The sequence below is a fragment of the Alligator mississippiensis genome, chromosome 4, assembly GCF_030867095.1.
Source record: "Alligator mississippiensis isolate rAllMis1 chromosome 4, rAllMis1, whole genome shotgun sequence".
Lineage (NCBI taxonomy): Eukaryota > Metazoa > Chordata > Crocodylia > Alligatoridae > Alligator > Alligator mississippiensis.
Window position 1 is genome coordinate 158611752 of NC_081827.1, and position 7956 is coordinate 158619707.

The following is a 7956-nucleotide window of genomic DNA, read 5'->3' on the forward strand; positions in this document are numbered from 1 at the left end:
CAATCCTTTGGGTGCAATGCTGCAGCATGCCCGCCAGGGGGAGCACAAAGCGCCCTTTTCCTCCCTCTAACTACAGCTACATTCATTCCCCTCCTCCCCCCACCTCTCTCTCACCCTTTGACTACTACAATTTACATTTTCACTGACTGCCTTTCTTGCATAGGTACTGGCCTCTGGATGCTTTATTATTCCACCCAGGAAAAGCACAAACCAACTGCAGACATTTCCTCAGCCTGGCGAAGGGTATCTGTACCCAAACGCTTGCAAAGAAGAATTTTTCCAACTATTTGAGTACGTCTAATAAAAGACATTGGATTTACTCAAAGAACCTTGTTTGTCTATGTCCTTAGACCAACACGGCTACGACCTACACCCTTCTTCTTCCCCGGCACTCCAAGTTGAGTGCTCCCTTTCTATAAAGGAAGAAAGAGCCAAGCCAGCCTCCCAATGCCTGCTCTCCCCCTCCAGGCCAGAGCTGCTTCCCTTGGCAGAACTTAGTCTTCTCCACATTGTCCAAACTGGGATTCCCTAAAATTCAGGCTGTTGTCCTGGACAGCACTGACTGCCCCAGGTGACAAGCTGCGGTTGCCCAGGGAAGCTGCTAGCAGCTGGAATGGGGGAGGAGGAGTTCACTGGTGACATGTAGGGGGTGCAACACCAACACTGCCAGTGGCATCTGTGGGAGCTCCCTGCTTACTGCTGTCACGCTTCTGCCGCCACCATGCCCCCAAAGTCACCGGGGCCACGCGTCGTTCGTGGAGGAGTTGGTGCTCCAAGCTAGAGGCTCAGGGCCAGCACACAGCAGCTGGGAGCGAGCATACGTGAACTGCAGTGGCATGGGTGCCACCAGCCCTGCTTGCTGCAAAGAGGCCCAGTAACATTGTCTACATGACACTGGTGATGGACAGGAGCCAAGAGGTATACTCCAGACAGGGCCAAACTAGTGCTGGGAGATTGCTGTGGTAGGGTAGCAAGGAGGGAGGGAAACAAAGGGCCATGAAGGAGATCCTGCTGGGTGTAACTGCCCGGTGTTGTCTCATTACTGACTTGCAGGCCAGGGACTCGGGACCAAAGGGGGTAGTCAGTAGACCTGTGTGAAGCAGCAAGCGTTCACTTTGGATTCAGATTTGGCCGATTCGGAGGGACAGTGATTGGTGGTGTTAGTGGTGGTGGTGCAGGTGCAGGCACTGCTACCACCTCCTTGCTCCCACTAGCAGCAGAAGACTTATCACTGCCAGGAAAGAGGATATATCTGTGTTTGGGGGGGGGGGGGGAACGACTTGCAGCTCTCTCCCTGCTCCCTCTCCCTCCCCTTGCCAGAAGACCTGGCACCTGCCTTTCCAGCATGCTTCATGCTTGGTGTGCTGCAAAATGTGTGTGTGTGTGATATATGTTGTGCTTTCCTGCACAGTGATGACACACTGTCAGGGCAAACACAGATTTCTTTTTGTGGAGGGAAAGAACCAAGACAGACTAACAAGAACAAAGAGGATTTTGAGAGAAGAATAAGTTGAAAGGAATGGATAGGGATAACAGTAGGGATTGTAGGCAAGGGTAAATAGGATAAGATTGGATACAATTTACAAGAAGAGAGACTAGCTAGCAAAAGACTATATAGCAGGGCTGGGCAAAATGCGGCGGGGTCCCTAAAAAATTTAGAAAATTAATATTTTTCTGCCCCTGGCCACCTGTCATGTGGCCCTTGATGGCTAGCCAAAACTCAGTAAGCCCAAAATAATTGCCAGCCCTGCTATATAGCAAGCCAGAGCCTTTCAGATGCATCTGGTCCAAGAGAGAGACAGCTCACAAAAGGCACAGATCAGTTCAGACACAGCTTTATATGTTGTTTCTACATCCCTCCCCCAGAGCACTGGGATTGGAAGGGAACTCAGAGCAAGTTCACAGTCACTCGCCAGCTACAGATACCAATATCAGAGCCGTCTTTCCCCCCCCCAGCCTTTTCCACATATTGAAGATCACCCCACTCCCCTCCCTCTTCTCAGTTTCTGTTTGCTGCAAGCCTTCCAAATCCCCCCAATCCATTTGGAGGTTTCCAATTCAATTCGGACTTTTAATGGGTCTCCTGATGCGATTCGGATTTGGAAATTCGGCCGCTGAATCAGGCCGAATCTCCTTTGAATCGAATCAGCTACTGAAGCATTGCACAGCCCTAGTAGACGGCAGCAGAGATCAAGCATCCTCACGCGCTGGGCTCTAGAGCCTGCCTTGCTCCATGAGCCAGAGGGAGGCAAGGTGTGGTGAGCCCAAGCTCCGTCGGAGCAGATTTCTGCTGGAGTCGCTACCAGCACTGGCAGTGGGAGCAGGCGTGGGCTATTCAGCATCACCCAGTGCGGTTAACTTGTGGATTTACCATGAAGCTGTTTAGCATCGATCTAAAAGCCCCAGCTCCCAGAGTCAAGTGACTGTGACCATCTCAGCTTCCATTTAGTGATCAAAAGTTTCTAAACCTTGGGACTGTGGAGCAGTACCTGAAAAATACAGCCCACATGCAGCACGAAGGCTCAGAGACCAGAAGGCAAATGAGAAGTGCCCCGGGTTTATTTATAGTTCTGCTCAGAGGAGCTCGTTGCCACCTCAGACCTCAATTTAAGTGACTGTCAGGCACTGGCTTGGGTTCAGCTGAAGGAGCAGTCAGATCCCTTCCTGTGGGACTGAGGTCTGTGGGAGTCCTGTGAGGTCAGAATGAAGCCTTAGGGCAGCAGTTCCCAAACTGGGTTGCAACACCAAAGGGGATGGCAACATCCGCAGACAGGGTTGCAATAAACATGCCCCTGAGATTCCTGTGCCCACAGTGCAGTGCGGGGCTGCAACTGAACCAGACCAGCTCCTGTGGCCTAGCAGGCGAGACCTATTGTGGGAGGGAGTTCCGCACCACTAGGGCCGCCAAGGTGAGGCACAGCGGTGGTGGCAGCATGGAGTTGTGCCCATGCTGCTGCGAGGTGAGCAGGGGGCACTTCAGCTTGGCAGCCATGGTGGCTGCCCACTGGGCCGTGGCACCCCCAGGGGGAGGGCAGCAGGGCAGGGAACCCCAAGCCTGCAGCAGGCAACTTGCCTCTTCTCCCCATACAGGCTCTACTCTGACAGTGCTGCCCGCAGGGAGGGGACGGGGTGGGGGAAGCTGGGCTCTGCGCTCCACTCTGGCTGCAGCAGCTGCCACTCAGGGGATACGCACATTTCCTTTGGAAGTCACCGAGATCACACCCAGGCTCTGTGCCAGCCACACAGCTGGCTTCTAATGCCCAAGGGAGTGTCTCTGCATGGGCTAGCACTTCAGCTGAGAAGCAGAAGCAAAGGGGCAACCTGCCTTTAAACTATTGGCTTAAAAAGTCTGCTCTGGTTTTCAGGCCTGGCTTTATGATCTTTGGAGGCTCAAGGCTGGTGAGCTGCTGACCTAGTCTGCATCTCAGACAAGTCTGTTTCCCAATTTGTGCATTGTATGTGCAGCCAGGAGATGTGAGATCAGCACACTTCTGCGTAGTCAACAAAGCACCCAACTGCTTCATGTGCTGCACCCATTCCATGAAGCATGGGGAGTTCAGACTCCTCCAGGCACAAGGCCTCAGTATTGATCATTTCCCTCTCCCTAAATCCTGGGGCAAGGATCAAGCACTGGGATCCATTCCCATTCCAAGCACATGCCTCTGGGCTCCTGCTTGCTGCATCAGGAAGGGAAGTAAACAGCTGAAGTCTACAGCATGGCAGGCCATGGCTTGGCCTCATCTCCCATATCTCTCTAACCTGTACAGAGCTGCTATTCCCACCAGGTTTCAGGGATTTTTTCTGGCTATGTGTGGGCAGCACAATAGGGGATCCATGAGGTTCATGGAGCATGGGGTTCATGGCTGTGGTGAAAGAGAATCCCAGAGAAGGAGGAAAATAATTCCCCACCTTCCATGTTCTTGCCTTCAGCTTTTAAAAATGTAAGGCCCCCTAATTCAGAAATAGTTTCCTCACCCCTGCCCTCCCATCCCCCAGTCCTTCTAATCTGATCAGGAGAGACTCAAAATCTCACTGTCTTCTTTCTGGGTACCCAAACAGCAGCAACCCTGAGAACATGGGGAAGTGAAACAGATCAGAAATAGGAAGTGAAACCAGTGTGTCTGCTGTCTGCTAAACCAAAGTTTCCCAGACAAAGACCTTTCCCCTCCCATCACGCCTCTTCCTGCCAGGGCCACAGCACCTTTCCCATGGGGTCATAAGTGTCTTCATGCATTATTTTCCAATCCCTGCATGAAGATGGTGTCTCAAGGCAGCTCTGTCACTGGAAGGGGCCTGCTCCTAGCACAGGTCGGCCAAGGAAAGGGTAGCAGGTGGCTGGGCCCCAGGGAGGTGATATATATGTTAGATTTTGATATCCCTTATCTCCCTCAGGTTGTTAACCTGATTTGGGCTAGGAGCCCAGGCAGCGGCCCATAGGAAAAGTGAAGCTCTTGGCCCCCAGCGTTGGGAGTGCTCAGCTTTGTATTACACCAGCCTCCAGTGGCCCCACTTGAGAGGATGGTGCTGGGCACTGGGCACCCTCACAGTGCAACATGGTCCCAGCCTAGCAGCTGCCTGGGGTGGCTAGGAGCCGTGCATCTGCCACCTACACAAGGGAGCAGACTAGCTAACTCATGTGGGTCCTCCAAATAGACCAGGTGGATGGAGGCTGGGAGGTGAAAGGCAGGGAGAAGTGACCTTGTCACTCATTCAGCAGAGCCAGTCTTGCAGGGCATGTTTTTATTGCAAGCAGGAAGCATGAGTAGGGATGGGCAGGGATCCCCTGCATTGGCTTTACTTTAGGGCTGTGACAGACATGCAGACCCCTACTCTAACTCGTGGTACTTTACATAAAGCGCCATGAGTTAGAGTGATTTCCCCCCACCCAACATTTGCCTGTTGGGTGGGGAGGGGCAGGGGGCAGGAGGGAGGAATTAAGCCTTCCTGCAGGAGAGGAGCGCACCCACCCCAAATGCAGGGCAGATCAACTGTAGGGAACACAAGTTCTCTAAGACAGTCTGAAGTGAAGCACCTTCATCTCATCCCTCATTTGATGAGGGTTAATTTGTTGTGCGATCAGCCACTTTTAAAGAACTTTGCAGCTGTGCAGGCATATCATGGTATGGCTGTAGAGTGCTTTCAGGGGGCTGATTGCATGATAAACGTAACTTCTGTCTGCACTCTGGGTAGCACCTGCCACACTCTGGCAGCATGGACTGGCCTCCTGTGTACGTGCCCACAGTCCCAGCTGGGCCTGCGCAGTCTAGCTGCTGGCAACACCCAGACCAGTGAAATTAGGATCATAGGAAAGCAGGGCTGGAAGGGACTTCATAAGATCATCTAGTCCAATCCCCTTCTCAAAACAGGGTCATCTTACATGTGCCCACAAGGCCACACTGCTCTAGGCCCTTGAATGGTGCTTCCTGCTACGAGGGCTGGGCATCACTGTGATTCACACTGGTCCAGCTCCAAGGGGGTGTTTTCACTTGATTGTTCTCTCAGTAGTTGAGAAAGGAGCATCCCCCTTGGGTGTCTCAGCCTGTGTCCCAGGGCCCTTGTTGCTCTGATATAATTAGGGTAAAGCAGCCACCACTGGGTAGAACCTGCTGTTGGCCTCCAGGCAATGCCAGAGAATGTCATTCTTACACCTCAGCCACAGCAAGGCTGCAGTCAGTCCCCTCCTGCTGACAAACTCCCAGGACCAGGATACACAGGGATGCCCTGGAAGGCAGCTGGTTCTTCCAGAGGCAGAAGCAACTCTAGGTCCTTATCAAGCTTCTGCCTACATTCTCCAATTCACCCCTCTATGTGGAGTACATCTGCACCCCTATTATCATAGTATCTTCAGCCTCCAAGCCCTTAACCTGTCAAAGAGCCCCTGTAATGGTCATGGGCACTCATCCCTATTTTCAAAGAGGGGGAGCTGTGCCCCCTGCTCCCTGGCTGTGGAGTGGGTGCAGCTTCCAGCTGGTGGGGGGTTGCACTGGGACAAGATATCTGCAAACTGTGTCTGTGTTGCTGCCATTTCTCCTCACTCCCCCTACTCACCCACAGCTATGGTGCAGACATAGCTGAAAGCTGCTCAGTGCCAGTACAGCTCCCCACTGGAAGCTACACTTGCACTGTAGGCCAGGGAAGGGAGAAGTGGTGGCAGCAGTGCAGATGCAGTTTGCAAATACCTGGTCCAAGTGTGGCTCTTCGCTACAAGCTGCACCCACATTGCAGCTAGGAAGTTGGAGGGGCAGGGAGAATGGCAGCAGTATGGGTGCAGCTTCCAGTTGCTTGGCCCTGGCGTGGAGGCACATGCTACAGAAGCCATCCAGCCCATGTCAGACCAGAGTCGAGAGAGCAGGGAGAAGTGGCAGTGGGGCAGGAAGCTGCCCAGCCCTGGCAGGCACAGGCACAGGCAAAGCCCTTTAGCTGCATGGCCTAGCTCCATTGGTTTTCTGGGTCATGCCTGTCCAACCCCCTAGGGAACAGGGCAGAGATGTGACTGACCTGAGGAGCAGCCCCTTGCAGGCTCTACCTAAGCAGCTAGGCTCAGCTTCCCAAAGGTAGAGGTGCCTAATTCCCACTGGACTGCAAGGGGATGAGGTGCCTAAACCTCTGTGAGGCCATCTGCATGGCAATGGGCTTTTCTCTAAAGCAGGAAGCCTCTGCAAGGAACAAGCAACCTGGCTCCTTGTGTGCTGGGCAGATGGACTCCCGCACTGGAGCCCTCTCAGTCTCCATGTTTGCCCTGGCATGGGCTCAGCGTGCTCCCCAACAGCTGCGGGCTGCTTGGGTTCCTGGAAAAGGTGAATACTCCATTCCCTGGAAAGTGGCCTGACATGAGGCTCAATCATCATTTGATCACTGGGGGCTTTCATATAGCTGGTCTTCTTCTCTCACCTGGTTTCTGCTGGACAGGGTATTTAGCTGATGCTACCTGCCATGTGCAACAGTTTGTATCATGACCCTGGGGGGGGTCTCTCTCAGGTACCTCTGTGGAGATAGCATGGGGGCAGCAGATGGGTGTGTAAGCTTGCCTCCCAACATGAGCCAGTCAGGGGAGCACTCTTCCCTCCAAGCGCAGTCAGTGACACCTCTGTGCTAATAAGGAATCTCCATTGGCTCTTAGTAGTACGGGGCCTATGATGCACAGTTGGGCCATGCTGATTCCAGGCAACAGGAAGCAGTGATACACACTCCCCATGTGGCAAGTGCTCACCAGATACCTCCTAGCTCCTGACAGAAGGGGTGGTCTCTGCCCCTAGAGAGGATCCCTTTCATGCACTGTTGCCCTGGACCTCCCAAGGCCAGGCTGCTATGGCTTGAATGGCTTATGGCATTTTCCCTCTGTCTGCTTGGGCTTCTTGGGGAAGTGCAGCTCCTGCAGCTGCCCTGTCTCCCCCGTAGCTGAATGGGCACTGAGGAGCTTGCTTGACAGAGCTGAAGGTTTGTGGCTGGGCCCCTCCCACATGGACAGTGTGTGGCCTAGGGCATGCATGGCACAGAGCCCAGGGCACACAGCTTGCATCTACTCCAGCTCCCTCTGGTGGGCTGTGGTTACAGAGGAGAGCTGAAGAGTCTGCCACAGCCAGGACAGATGGGTCCTTCTTTGTCAGGGAGGGGAACCCTGTGCATCCAGAGGCCTTGTGATCAGTTCCTGCTGCTGGCCTCACAGGGGCACAGCATCCTACAGACATACCCAGGGCCCACTACCTGACAGGAACAGAATCATCTGCCCATAGTGACCCAGAGCCTTGCTCTGGGCCCAGAATAACCAAGAGCAGAGAGACATGCTAGGCTGTCCATATACAGCAAACGCCTTAAGTGGAGAGATCTTGGCAGTTCACTCTGGCCTAAACTCACCTGCAGCGTGGCTAGTGCCTCACATGTAGTGGGTCTTCCTGCTTTACTGGACCAAAGCCACTCACTGCTTTGCTCCTTGGGTTTGTTGGGACTTCATCCTGC